The sequence below is a fragment of the Culex pipiens genome, chromosome 1 (genome assembly GCF_016801865.2).
Source record: "Culex pipiens pallens isolate TS chromosome 1, TS_CPP_V2, whole genome shotgun sequence".
Taxonomy (NCBI): Eukaryota; Metazoa; Arthropoda; class Insecta; order Diptera; family Culicidae; genus Culex; species Culex pipiens.
Window position 1 is genome coordinate 49,335,248 of NC_068937.1, and position 15,994 is coordinate 49,351,241.

Here is a 15,994-nt window from a genome sequence, read left to right on the forward strand (position 1 = left end):
ACTTTGTGTTACGCGTTATAGGGGGGGAGGGTAGGGGGGACCGCTCATCTGTTACGAATTGTTACGAAGGGTTGGGTTTGCGTTACGTAAGAACGCTCCCTATCCCGAGCAGGGGTAAATAACACGAGAATACCAAATTTAGGTATTTCTTGTGCAAATACCAGCGACCAAAATGTGCTCTTGGTTGCCCAGTAATAGATGGTAAAACACCATGAAATCATACCAAAGTCTAGTATGTGGAAGGGCACAACAATACCAAACCATGTTATTCCAAGGGTAAAATAATACCTCAAAATAAAACCATTTCAATACCAAGTTGAGGTCTTCTAGATTTTTGAACATTGCTTGAATACCAAAACTTGGTATTGCCATGGTTTTATTTTTAGGTATTCCCGCGCCCTTGGAAAATCAGATTTTGGTATTCCTGTGGTCTTCCAAATACATGATTTTGGTATGATTTCATGGTATTTTACCATTTATTACTGGGCAACCAAGAGCACATTTTGGTAGTTGGTATTTGCACAAGAAATACCAAAATTTGGTATTTTCATACCATTTTTAGTGCAACAGTTGCAGTTAGTGAAAAAACGGAAATGATCCATGTGCAACAGCCAAATCTACACACCTGATGATTCCATGTTGTTTTTAGTGATATTCTTCACCACATCCAATGCATTTGTCATTGATGAACGGCTTGTGCTTGAAGTTCTTGAAGATTCTGAAAAATATCAAGATTGAAAAATAAGTGTTATTAAAATGAAACTGGATTGAAATTCACCAAAATTCTATAATCTGTCGATTAACTCGTTTTTCAAAAGATTTGGTTATCCCAACTTAGAGAAATTTCAACGTTTAAAAAAAAATCTTTGTGGGTATATAAAAAAAAAATCAGCTTTAACAATTTTGGGTTTCAAGTCATTTTAGCGCAAAATTAATTATCTCATCAAAATTAATAAAAAAATTCTCATTGTTTCAGAGGAATTTGATGAAACCTTTCAATACCAAAATAATAACAAAGTGTGCCATCCTGACTTAGAAAATTTTCCACAATTTCAAGTAATTTCTTTAGGGGGTATATAAAAAATGTTTAAAATCAAGTTTAAAATTTCCGGTTTTCAATGAAAGCATTCGCTTTGAGACATCAATTAGCGCAAAATTAATTATTTTGTCAACATTGGTCAAAATTTTCCCATAGTTTTAGAGGAATTTGATAAAACACTGTAATACCAAAAGAATACCAATTTGTGGTGTTCGACCATTGACAAATTCTGCAATTATGCATTATCAAAACAATACCTTTAATTGGTATGATAGCACATTTTGCTCTTGCATAATCCTTAAGACAAATTTTAAAGGGTCCTGGAATACCAAAATTTGATATTGATACCAGAAAAAGGTATTATTACGCATTTTACTTGTTATTTACCCATGCTCGGGATATTCAATAAAGCCATTTTGTATCCCTGGTCACCCAAACAAGTTTCGATACCATTTTGGTACCAGTCCATATATAAATGGTACGTTAATATTCGAAAATCTGTAACTTTTCCAGGAATTTTCTGACCGATTTGGTGTATTTGGCGAAGTTGTAGATAATGATAAGGACTATTCAGAAAAAATAGACACACACAAAAAAATGCTGATTCAAAAAAAATCACAGGATTTAAATTTTGTAAAGTTTTTATTTTTTTAACTTTAATTTTTTTTGTGTTTTAAAATACAAATATCCACAACATTTAAGCCAAAGAGACTTTTTGAAAAAAGTAGAAATTTGCAATTGAAAAGTTCAAAACAGCAATTTTGATAAAGTGCATCGTTTTCGAGATATGTTTTTTTATTTTAACAAAAAATTGCAGTTTTCTAATATTTTTTGAAAATCGTTCGAAAATTTTCTAAAATATTGAGAATTCCCCTGAGAAGCATAGAAGATTGACCTTTTCGTGCCTGAGCTTAAGCAACTTAAAAAGAAAGAAAGAAACAAGTTTTGGATTCTCAAATTTGACCCAAATATTACTAAATTTAGAAATGCTGGTAGCTAAGAAACTAAAGGAATAATTTTCAACAGTTAAAAATCGTAATATACCTGATCTATTAAAAAAATATATGTTGAAAATTAACAAATCAAGGCTAATAATTGAAAATGGCCAAAAACTTTGGTTTTATAACTGATCTACGCCGCTTATCGTTGGACCCCTCGGCCCCACCAAAAACTCCAACGCGCCGAGCACATTACGTTCTGCTTACATCGCGCGCGTCGTCATACGCTCCGATACGTGTCGTCAGCAATCAAACGGCCTCTAGCAGGGACAGCCAGTAGGAACCTCCTCAATGAACTCTCTCGCACCTAAACCATTCCGTCGCCACCGCCGTATCATTTGAATCAGTTGAGCTCAAGAAACCGGTTTGGAAACACGCACATCGCGCGCGGAATTCCTCCACTCTCTCTCTCTCTTGGTCGACTTAAGTCGACTCTCTCTGGCTTAGTCGCTCTCTCGTCGTTTGACTTGGTTAAGCCGTTCGCGCGAAGATGCTGCAGTACTTGATCTTGAGCCGCCGTGGTCGGAACAGCCCGCGATAGTGTGTTGAGCTGAGCAAAGTCTGTCGGGGCTCATCTCTTCTTCGCTGATCTTCCCGTTGTTCCGTGGCGTCGTCGTCGGAAGGTTTCTAGCGCTGATGCGCTGAGGCTGGTTTCAAGTGAAAACTAAGTGAATAATTGAACGGAATTGAGAGGAAGTGATTGCGGGCAAAGTCGGCTGAGGATTGCTGAACGGCTGAGATTCAGGGGTTGGAATTTGGTGAAGAAGTGGTCGAATATCTCAAGAAAACCCTGAAGCAGGGGAAGAATCCGAATGTCTCTGTGCAATCGGGCGAAGAATCGCGACTAAATATACCGGTTTTTCGACGAGGAAGCAGCAACTAAGTACTGCGTACTGGTGTCGTCCCCCTTATCGAAAGTCGATAATAATCAAACCTCGGTCGGTACCGTGCTCCGAAAATAGTCGACGCGCAGTGATAAGAAGAGTCCGCGTATCAGGTGGAAGTTCGGCCGAAGCAAGGTTGTGGAAGTTAAGCCGGTTAACGCAACGAATCGAGAGCAAACGAGGAAACTAGAGGGAACTTGCGGCTGGACGTGAGTCATGGAAAGTCCGGCGAGTTTGGCCTCGAGTCGAGCGCTGGAGATTTGTAACAGCAGCAACAGCAGCAGCTAGACGATGTGGGAGGTGAGTGAGTGAGCATGGATTGATTGGGGGAGGAATTGATTATTGGGGGATTACCTGGAATTTTGGAGTCTTGATCTGATTATGACCATGGTGGCGCCATGAGGGAAAGTGAATTTTCATGAATCCACGGTAAGAAGTAAGAAGTAAGAAGTAAGAAGTAAGAAGTAAGAAGTAAGAAGTAAGAAGTAAGAAGTAAGAAGTAAGAAGTAAGAAGTAAGAAGTAAGAAGTAAGAAGTAAGAAGTAAGAAGTAAGAAGTAAGAAGTAAGAAGTAAGAAGTAAGAAGTAAGAAGTAAGAAGTAAGAAGTAAGAAGTAAGAAGTAAGAAGTAAGAAGTAAGAAGTAAGAAGTAAGAAGTAAGAAGTAAGAAGTAAGAAGTAAGAAGTAAGAAGTAAGAAGTAAGAAGTAAGAAGTAAGAAGTAAGAAGTAAGAAGTAAGAAGTAAGAAGTAAGAAGTAAGAAGTAAGAAGTAAGAAGTAAGAAGTAAGAAGTAAGAAGTAAGAAGTAAGAAGTAAGAAGTAAGAAGTAAGAAGTAAGAAGTAAGAAGTAAGAAGTAAGAAGTAGTCAGTAGTCAGTAGTCAGTAGTCAGTAGTCAGTAGTCAGTAGTCAGTAGTCAGTAGTCAGTAGTCAGTAGTCAGTAGTCAGTAGTCAGTAGTCAGTAGTCAGTAGTCAGTAGTCAGTAGTCAGTAGTCAGTATTCAGTAGTCAGTAGTCAGTAGTCAGTAGTCAGAAGTTAGAAAAAATAGAAAGGGAAATTAATTAATAAAAAGATAGAAGCAATAAAAATTTAGAAAAAAGTTATTGGAACTTCACATTTTCTCTTTCTTAAACCTCAAAGTCAGTCCAATTCGCGCTGCATCTTTCTCCAATTCGCAAACTTCCCAGTGTTTTGTTTTCTTCTCATTCTCACATGTGAGCATTATTTCACCTTTCCCCTCGCTCACCCAACCTTTTTCCACCAAGACCTAGTCTAAACCACGCTCACCTTGGGGGCTTCCTCTTCTTCGCGCGCTTTCTTCTGCTTAAGTTCGCGCACTTCCGCGCGCGGTGAGAGACGAAAGTGCCGGCAAAAGAAAAAGGGTGAGCAGTGAGAAACTGAGAGTGGGGAGCGCAATTCGCGAATAAAATTTAGTTCAAGCTCAGCAAAAAGAAGAAAAAAAAAAACAAATGAAAACACACACACAGCTTCACTGCGTCAGATGCGTGTTTGAATTTTTTTTCTTGCTCCACGGGAGTTTGCGAGAAGATTTAGCACCAGAAGGACAGTCTAAATTAGTGAAATGATCGTAAGGAAGGAATGGAAATTTATAAGAAAACAGTTTTATAGGCCCTCCATAAAATGGGAACGAGATGTTAGCTATAATGAGCTCATGATCTTGCTGGGAGAAGCGAGCTAAAAAAGTAACACCTGGATATTTGCGAGATTTGAAAGCGGTTCTTGCGTTTGACTAACGGTGCTAATCGATGCTACTAATAGTGAAATTGACTCAGAATTGTTTTATTGACCTAGTTTTGAATGATAAAACATCGTAAAATCATCATAAAATCATTATATGCTGTAAAATTATAACGCAATTTTATTATTTACTGATTAGATTTTTCTCGAGAATAATTCCTCTTCTTTGCCAATTAGCTAATTAGCTGTTAGGAAACAGTCTGTTCAAGGCGAAAATAAATAAAACAAAAACAAAAACAAAAACAAAAACAAAAACAAAAACAAAAACAAAAACAAAAACAAAAACAAAAACAAAAACAAAAACAAAAACAAAAACAAAAACAAAAACAAAAACAAAAACAAAAACAAAAACAAAAACAAAAACAAAAACAAAAACAAAAACAAAAACAAAAACAAAAACAAAAACAAAAACAAAAACAAAAACAAAAACAAAAACAAAAACAAAAACAAAAACAAAAACAAAAACAAAAACAAAAACAAAAACAAAAACAAAAACAAAAACAAAAACAAAAACAAAAACAAAAACAAAAACAAAAACAAAAACAAAAACAAAAACAAAAACAAAAACAAAAACAAAAACAAAAACAAAAACAAAAACAAAAACAAAAACAAAAACAAAAACAAAAACAAAAACAAAAACAAAAACAAAAACAAAAACAAAAACAAAAACAAAAACAAAAACAAAAACAAAAACAAAAACAAAAACAAAAACAAAAACAAAAACAAAAACAAAAACAAAAACAAAAACAAAAACAAAAACAAAAACAAAAACAAAAACAAAAACAAAAACAAAAACAAAAACAAAAACAAAAACAAAAACAAAAACAAAAACAAAAACAAAAACAAAAACAAAAACAAAAACAAAAACAAAAACAAAAACAAAAACAAAAACAAAACAAAAAACCAAAACAAAAACAAAAACAAAAACAAAAACAAAAACAAAAACAAAAACAAAAACAAAAACAAAAACAAAAACAAAAACAAAAACAAAAACAAAAACAAAAACAAAAACAAAAACAAAAACAAAAACAAAAACAAAAACAAAAACAAAAACAAAAACAAAAACAAAAACAAAAACAAAAACAAAAACAAAAACAAAAACAAAAACAAAAACAAAAACAAAAACAAAAACAAAAACAAAAACAAAAACAAAAACAAAAACAAAAACAAAAACAAAAACAAAAACAAAAACAAAAACCCAAATACCCAAATACCCAAATGCCCAAATACCCAAATACCCAAATACCCAAATACCCAAATACCCAAATACCCAAATACCCAAATACCCAAATACCCAAATACCCAAATACCCAAATACCCAAATACCCAAATACCCAAATACCCAAATACCCAAATACCCAAATACCCAAATACCCAAATACCCAAATACCCAAATACCCAAATACCCAAATACCCAAATACCCAAATACCCAAATACCCAAATACCCAAATACCCAAATACCCAAATACCCAAATACCCAAATACCCAAATACCCAAATACCCAAATACCCAAATACCCAAATACCCAAATACCCAAATACCCAAATACCCAAATACCCAAATACCCAAATACCCAAATACCCAAATACCCAAATACCCAAATACCCAAATACCCAAATACCCAAATACCCAAATACCCAAATACCCAAATACCCAAATACCCAAATACCCAAATACCCAAATACCCAAATACCCAAATACCCAAATACCCAAATACCCAAATACCCAAATACCCAAATACCCAAATACCCAAATACCCAAATACCCAAATACCCAAATACCCAAATACCCAAATACCTAAATACCTAAATACCCAAATACCCAAATACCCAAATACCCAAATACCCAAATACCCAAATACCCAAATACCCAAATACCCAAATACCCAAATACCCAAATACCCAAATACCCAAATACCCAAATACCCAAATACCCAAATACCCAAATACCCAAATACCCAAATACCCAAATACCCAAATACCCAAATACCCAAATACCCAAATACCCAAATACCCAAATACCCAAATACCCAAATACCCAAATACCCAAATACCCAAATACCCAAATACCTAAATACCTAAATACCCAAATACCCAAATACCCAAATACCCAAATACCCAAGTACCCAAATACCCAAATACCCAAATACCCAAATACCCAAATACCCAAATACCCAAACACCCAAATACCCAAATACCCAAATACCCAAATACCCAAATACCCAAATACCCAAATACCCAAATACCCAAATACCCAAATACCCAAATACCCAAATACCCAAATACCCAAATACCCAAATACCCAAATACCCAAATACCCAAATACCCAAATACCCAAATACCCAAATACCCAAATACCCAAATACCCAAATACCCAAATACCCAAATACCCAAATACCCAAATACCCAAATACCCAAATACCCAAATACCCAAATACCCAAATACCCAAATACCCAAATACCCAAATACCCAAATACCCAAATACCTAAATACCTAAATACCCAAATACCCAAATACCCAAATACCCAAATACCCAAGTACCCAAATACCCAAATACCCAAATACCCAAATACCCAAATACCCAAATACCCAAACACCCAAATACCCAAATACCCAAATACCCAAATACCCAAATACCCAAATACCCAAATACCCAAATACCCAAATACCCAAATACCCAAATACCCAAATACCCAAATACCCAAGTACCCAAATACCCAAATACCCAAATACCCAAATTCCCAAATACCCAAATACCCAAATACCCAAATACCCAAATACCCAAATACCCAAATACCCAAATACCCAAATACCCAAATACCCAAATACCCAAATACCCAAATACCTAAATACCCAAATACCCAAATACCCAAATACCCAAATACCCAAATACCCAAATACCCAAATACCCAAATACCCAAATACCCAAATACCCAAATACCCAAATACCCAAGTACCCAAGTACCCAAGTACCCAAGTACCCAAATACCCAAATACCCAAATACCCAAATACCCAAATACCCAAATACCCAAATACCCAAATACCCAAATACCCAAATACCCAAATACCCAAATACCCAAATACCCAAATACCCAAATACCCAAATACCCAAATACCCAAATACCCAAATACCCAAATACCCAAATACCCAAATACCCAAATACCCAAATACCCAAATACCCAAATACCCAAATACCTACTATTACAATTATCATGTCCGAAATCTGATCTCTTCGATTCAAAATTCCCAGCAAAAAGAATTATCTGGTTTTGTCTCGTGTTTACACAATCCCTTGAGACATTTTCTATTTCTCTCTCATTCGCTCATTCGCAATCATTCCCCCTCAACGAGGAAAAGAGAAGGCGTGATAGAAAGAGAATGCTCATGCCGAGATCACGAGATAACGGTCGCTATACTTTGTGATATTTCGAGCAGGAATCATCAAATGATAGTTATTTCTATCGCTCATTTACAACACTGGCAAACATTAGTTCTCTTAGCGGGATGACAGCATATTTAGAGCCGTCTTCTGTTTTATCTACGATTGCAGTTGTGATATCGACATTCCTCCCGAATATCATGAAACTCTCACCATTTTACCAATATTTCACGTAAGAGAGAAGAACAGCCCAGTCTCTTCCCGGTTTCTCTCTCAGTGAATGCTGCTTGTATGAGTTATGAAGTTGAAAGAGAGTGATTTAATGCTGACTCTTTTATGAGTTATCGAAACAAATAAATGGGTAATTCTCCGCCAACTCACACAGCAGTTGCCCCGACCCCTCTTCGATTTGCGTGAAACTTTGTCCTAAGGGGTAACTTTTGTCCCTGATCACGAATCCGAGGTCCGTTTTTTGATATCTCGTGACGGAGGGGCGGTACGACCCCTTCCATTTTTGAACATGCGAAAAAAGAGGTGTTTTTCAATAATTTGCAGCCTGAAACGGTGATTAGATAGAAATTTGGTGTCAAAGGGACTTTTATGTAAAATTAGACGCCCGATTTGATGGCGTACTCAGAATTCCGAAAAAACGTATTTTTCATCGAAAAAAACACTAAAAAAGTTTTAAAAATTCTCCCATTTTCCGTTACTCGACTGTAAAAAATTTTGGAACATGTCATTTGAGAAATTTAATGTACTTTTCGAATCTACATTGACCCAGAAGGGTTATTTTTTCATTTAGAACAACATTTTTCATTTTAAAATTTCGTGTTTTTTCTAACTTTTCAGGGTTATTTTTTAGAGTGTAACAATGTTCTACAAAGTTGTAGAGCAGATAATTACAAAAAATTTGATATATAGACATAAGGGGTTTGCTTGTAAACATCATGAGTTATCGCATTTTACGAAAAAAAGTTTTGAAAAAGTTGGTCGTCGTCGATCATGGCCGTTCATGGTCACCCGCGACAGACACGGACGACGAAACAAAGAGAAGCGCAAAAAGTAACTTTTTCAAAAGTTTTTTTTCGTAAAATCGCGATAACTCTTGATGTTTATAAGCAAACCCATTATGTCTATATATTAAAATTTTTGTAATTGTCTGCTCTACAATTTTGTAGAACATTGTAACACTCTAAAAAATAACCCTGCAGTTAGAAAAAACACGTTTTTTGAAAATGAAAAATTTTGTTCTAAATGAAAAAATGACCCTTCTGGGTCAATGTAGATTCGAAAAGTACATTAAATTTCCCATAAAATGACATGTTCCAAAATTTTTTACGGTCGAGTAACGGAAAATGGGAGAATTTTTAAAACTTTTTTAGTGTTTTTTTCGATGAAAAATACGTTTTTTCGGAATTCGGAGTACGCCATCAAATCGGGCGTCTAATTTTACGTAAAAATCCCTTTGACACCAAATTTCTATCTCACCACCGTTTCAGGCTGCAAATTATTGAAAAACACCTCTTTTTTCGCATGTTCAAAAATGGAAGGGGTCGTACCGCCCCTCCGTCACGAGATATCAAAAAACGGACCTCGGATTCGTGATCAGGGACAAAAGTTACCCCTTAGGACAAAGTTTCACGCAAATCGAAGAGGGGTCGGGGCAACTTTTTCCCGATTTCGTGTGAGTTGGTAGAGAATTACCCAAATATCATATTGTACTTTCTCTTTTTTGTAATTTGAGATTTATGATCTAATTTTTTTGTGGATTAAATGCATAATTTAAGATTGTTTTTTCCAAACCAAATTGCAAGCTTACTATTATCAAAGAAAAAACAAAAACTTAAAAACAAATCTTCGACAGTTAAAGACTGGTGCGTTATGGTTCAACTACAAACAGCAATAAAAGAGGTGAAAAAGTGACTCGAAAAAATAAAACAAATGAAAACACGCATTTCGCGAGCTTACATTGTTTGTGGGAGTGTGTGTGAGCATGTGAGAATGTCGGTGGGTTGGCAAAAACCAGTCAGCCGGGGCCCGACTTTCTGCGGCTGGTTTTTCTGCAAATATTTTATCGGTTCATTGAAAAGGAAATGTTTTTTTCGGTGGGTGGTTGTGGTGGAGGAGCTAAAATACGAGGTGCTGCGCGTGTGCGTAATGAGCTCGTCGGCGCTCTCCTCTTTTATTGCCGGCGCAAATGCCTTTTTAATGTCGGATATAGGCTAATAACCAGCAATTTTAAGTCGATTTTGGATTGTTGGGAGAAATTTATGCGTTTTTTTCGGGAGAAATTCCCTGGAATTTATTGTTGGCTTGTTCAGAATGTTTCAAGGTCAGTATAAACTAAACAGTATGTTTTCACAGGCAGGAAACATATTTATTTCACGAGACGAAGCGTAAATAAAATATCTTAAGAATTAGTAAACAAACGGTCGACGAATGACGGCAAGAGGCACAGATACCAAAAGGCTGTGGGTGACCACGTTTTTTTTCAGACATTTTTTGAGAATTATGAGGCCAAGTTTTCGTTTTTTCACTTCTTCACTTCTTCACTTCTTCACTTCTTCACTTCTTCACTTCTTCACTTCTTCACTTCTTCACTTCTTCACTTCTTCACTTCTTCACTTCTTCACTTCTTCACTTCTTCACTTCTTCACTTCTTCACTTCTTCACTTCTTCACTTCTTCACTTCTTCACTTCTTACTTTCACTTAGTTTTGTTCAATCCAATTTTGATGGTTGTTTTAAACTATTTTCCTTTTTTTCATTTCATTTCAATTTCGTATGCCATTCCAAAATGTAATGCCAATTAAATCTCTGCTCTGAAACAGTTTTCAGTTAGTTGCTCCACTGTTGCTTCACTGCTTTTACTTATTTTTTGCCACACTGAGAGTGCTCATCAGCGAAAATTCGCGCAAAAAAATCCTCTCGATTCTCCATCTTTACAGCAAATCTGTTTCTAATGGCCCCCGAGGGCAGCAAACCTCTTAAAAGGCGCTGCTCGATTATGTGGAAAAACTTAAAAATTTACAGCCGAGACATGAAATTGGATCTCGAGCAGCTCAAGAAACCTCATAAATCGTTGTCGTCGTCGTCGTGTAAGAGCCCTCACTTACGTTCCGACCTCCTGGACAGCTAATTGGTGGAAAAATAACCGCTGGATTGTGATACCTTGAGGGCGCTCTTTTATTAGCTTGAAAATGTTTTATAGAATTGTTATATGTTTTAATGGATTCATGACTGTGATTACCAAGCCAAACTATAAGGTGAAATGGACTGTGAATTCATTTGAAAAAATATTTGATACTCAATCAAACAAGTCGTTGTGATTGTTGAAACTGAAGACTAAAATAAAGCGTTTGTCGAAGACCACAAATCGATAAGAGATCATCCTGCAGAGTTACAATCTTTTGCGTTCGGGGTAAAACGGCCTTTCACACATTTTTTTGCCTGTGAAGGACATATTACACTATGACAAACAAACTAAAAAACTCGTACTTTTTGACAGTTTGATTGTGTGCCAGCATTTGTTTGCCGAAACAAGTATGCGAGTTTGACAAACTGTCAAACTCGAAAAAGTGCGAGTTTGTTTGTTTGTCATAGTCTAATACCTACTTAACATTGCTGGATGAAGTCTAATCGATCTACGATCTTCTGTAATATTGCTCTGTTGGTCTTGTAGAATCTGTTTTTCAACCAAAAAATAGGTGTTCAGTTTGTCTTATTTGGAATTAAACTCTTTTAAAATTTGATCTTCAATTTTATAAGAAACAACTGAGTTCTCAATCTCTTCAAAAAGTGTTTAGATTTCCGTGAATCAATGCGCTCCACCACTTCAGATCGTCAAGTGCTACTACACTTGTTGCCCTGCACTTATTGCCATTCATACTTTGTAATTTAGTCAGCACTTAAACACGGTGCAAAATCCACCACCCACGCTCCAAATACCGGAACTTCCTGTCATTAGCAACACTTTAGACCGGTCACGGGGGATTAACTACTCTCTACTCTACACTGCTCTTGAATGAAGATTAGACCGCAGAAACTGTGGCACGCGTTCAGTCGAGAGAGAGAGAGAGAGAGAGAGAGCAGTGTCGCATTTCTAATCTGTTTCCGCTGGCGACGATTCGCGAGCCGTGTTCTATTTTCATAAATTTCAATTAAGGATGGATGCGCGATGCTCAAAAAGTGTCGTCTGTGATGGCGTCGTCGCGACGACCTTTGAATGCGGAGTTAGCTGGCTTAACTCGTCTGGAAGGTGATGGCTGTGAAATGATACGAAACGGTTATCAATTGGGGATTCAAAAAAGGTGACCCCTTTTCAATGTTTAGGGTGCATTCGTTGATAACGCCAGCACGTGGTCATCAATCATTTTCTAAGGCGAATTCAAGGTAGTGCGTTTATTGATAAACAGGGCTTGTTGGTTGTGCGTATGAGGTGATTGTGTGCTGACCTTCGAACAAAAATACAAAAAATACAAAAATACAAAAATACAAAAATACAAAAAAACAAAAATACAAAAATACAAAAATACAAAAATACAAAAATACAAAAATACAAAAATACAAAAATACAAAAATACAAAAATACAAAAATACAAAAATACAAAAATACAAAAATACAAAAATACAAAAATACAAAAATACAAAAATACAAAAATACAAAAATACAAAAATACAAAAATACAAAAATACAAAAATACAAAAATACAAAAATACAAAAATACAAAAATACAAAAATACAAAAATACAAAAATACAAAAATACAAAAATACAAAAATACAAAAATACAAAAATACAAAAATACAAAAATACAAAAATACAAAAATACAAAAATACAAAAATACAAAAATACAAAAATACAAAAATACAAAAATACAAAAATACAAAAATACAAAAATACAAAAATACAAAAATACAAAAATACAAAAATACAAAAATACAAAAATACAAAAATACAAAAATACAAAAATACAAAAATACAAAAATACAAAAATACAAAAATACAAAAATACAAAAATACAAAAATACAAAAATACAAAAATACAAAAATACAAAAATACAAAAATACTAACGACAAACTTTTATTACCCAAGTATCCAAATAACCCCCAAACAGAACTCATGGTACCATCATTGGGTGTGGGGTGAGATTTGGGTTATACAAATTTCTTCAAATTGCCCTGCTGACAATACCAAAAATTAACAAATTTAAAACAAAACTTTTTTAATCAAAATTTCCGAGACAAATGGTAAACGCCAATGGCAAGACCTACATTACCAAAATCGTATGATACTCACTCGATTTCATCACCTTTACCAAAAATAATCATCGAAAAAAAAAACCTTCAAAACTGCCCACCTTCAGCAGTTTTAGTAGGTCGGTCGATAATTTTACTTTGAAAAGAGCAGCAAAAAAGCAGTATTGCAAAAATTACGTCGCTGCGTTTGGCTTCTTCTTCTTTCCTTATATTTCTTTTATTTTTCCTGCCATGTGTGACCGACCGTTCAATAATGACAATCAGTGCTGTTGGGGTTTGCACCACAGGCAACAGGGGCCTGGCCCGGTCTTCCCAGCCCCCCAAGCAACAGCCTGACATGGTCTGACCATGACGTCGCCGTCGTCTGAAATCTGAGCCAAAAGCCCAAGCAAAGTGGCAACAATTCTGCTGCAATGACAGGAAGAGAGACGAAATCGGGAACAGCACAAAAAAATGTGTGCAAAATTAGGTGAGGCCAGCAGAAAATAAAAGAAGCAAAGATAAGTTGTTACAATGTGTGTCTCTCTTTTTTTGGGATTGGCAAGACTTTGACAAACGTTGGAAGAAGGATGACTTCCAAGAATGTGACGGTTTTCTGCGTCATGCATTGTTGGTCACCACTTGGATGCATTGAGGCAAGGTTGGATCTTTGACGTGTTTTGCCTAACGATACTCTTGAATCTTTTGAAAATAATGACCATAACATCGCGAATGTCAAACGAGTTGAATTGTCGAAGATCACAAATCGGTAAAACTAAACCGACCAATGTTATTTACATTTGAAACTATTGAAGAGCAAATTTGTTCAATAGATTAACAATAAGTTGATTAATTAAGCAACCACAGCTTGATTCAATTTGTTACTACTTTCTTACACGGGTATGAATCTTCAAGCAATTTCAATATGGCGACTTGTATCAGAAGAAAGTGAGGCATTTTCGCTAGTTCTCACTGTTCTGTGTTCTGCGTGCACGTCCGCAAATATCGACCACACACATACTAACACAAAGCGCCACCAAGAGGCAAAAGTTAGTTACGAATATTTTTGGCACTTTTGTTAAAAAATATGCGGTTTTGCAAAAACAAATAACAAAACCAACTTTTAAGTGTAGTTCGACTATCAAACTTGTAATTTGTTGCAGATTTGTTGGGATTTTTTTTTAAATAAATTTTTTTTTGCAGCACCCCTTTTGGGCGAACATTTCTGTTGTCACCTTTTGGTTCCCTGGATTTTCCATGGATAGTTTCACAGTGTAATAAACAGGGCAGCTACCACCACGCGGCGCCACCGTTTTGATTGAGAAAATGATACAGGTTTTTCAGACGAGTTTCAATCCCGTGTTTCTTAGCAAGATCTGTTAACATCTGCTTGCAGCAAGTGGTCAAATATTGCAAATAGATAAAGTGTTCAACTTGTCAACACATAACTTCTCAATATCAGCATGACGTAACGACTCGACGGTACCCGCAGTCATACCAGGTGTGATTTGACACTTCCGGTAGCAACCAAAAATTTCATTCATAACCTCTTTTCCCTGTGTCGTACCACTTCTTTTAATTAGGGAGCCTATATTAAGGAACCGAAAACTAAGTTTCAGTGAATAAAAGTTTTGAAGTCGTACGGAGAAACATGAAAAACTTATCATGAAATTTGAACACTTTGTTTGTGGTTCCCAATTTCATGAACGCTTGTTTACGATTTTCGGAACACATTTTTCTTCGTGCGAGAATCTTTATCGACAATTCCGACTCCAGCTGCTGAAGATTTAGTGTCCTCCGATAAAAAAAGATTGAACTCCACAACAACTCCCAAACAAAGTGGTTAAAAATTAGTTGAGCTTTTAAATGATAAGCAACTTTGACCACTGATTCCGGGTCCACAAAAAGAGTTGATTTCAATGACTCTGACTCCTACTCCGAGGTCATGGAAAAAATCAAAAACGTTCTACCAAAGCTGCGGTCAACTTTTTCAGTGACTCCTTCACTTCAGCTATTCAAGCTTATGCTTTTTTAGCGTCTCCAACATCCACTTCGGCTTCTAGAGATTCAGCTATTCTGTCTCCGACTCAATGTCCAGATCAGACTCCACTGAGTGCTCAAATTTTGTCGACTTCGACTCCGGACCCTCAAAAAGTGCCGACTCAGCATCCCACGAGAAAGTCAATAACTTTTAACAGTGACTCCAACTCCAACTAAATTGTATGAAGATTTAGTTACTTCCTTTCATAGACTTTAACTCCAACTTCAACTCCATCTCTCCTCCGACTCTGACTTTGACACAAGCGTCTCAAAAAAAATCGACTTCGGCTCCGGTTTCTCAATATCAGGGCTGTGGAGTCTGGTAGCTTTCGAAGCGACTCCAACTTCGACTTCCGATTCGGTTCCAGCTCTCCAAAAGAACCGATTCCATCCACTTTGACTCGGACCAAGCTCAGACTCCAACAGCAAATTCCATACAAAGTTGTTGAAAATTGGCTGACTATGATTCCAATTCTGGATTCTGAAAATTAAGCGATTCTAACTCCGACTCCAACTCTGACTCCGGCTCCTGTGCCCTGTAGAAAATCAATAACTTTCTGCAAAGATTACAGAGTCGACTAACGGATCAAAGCATTACGCTTCTCTCTGCCAGATTCCCTAGCTCACAGCAATCGCCGCAGCAGGTCTCCCCAGGTCACCTA

General features: G+C 36.0%; 1 protein-coding gene across 2 annotated transcripts in view; it reads left to right on the plus strand.

The window, feature by feature from the left end:
• Nucleotides 1-2,419: 2,419 nt before the first annotated feature.
• The window catches only part of LOC120419690 (chondroitin sulfate synthase 1), a 28,858-nt gene continuing 15,283 nt past the window's right edge, over nucleotides 2,420-15,994 (plus strand). Inside the window, exon 1 of one of the 2 annotated variants that reach the window (XM_039582478.2) lies at nucleotides 2,420-3,221. The gene's annotated coding sequence lies outside the window, so the exon portion shown is untranslated. The remainder of the gene's footprint in view (nucleotides 3,222-15,994) is intronic. The other variant, XM_039582477.2, reaches the window with a different exon arrangement.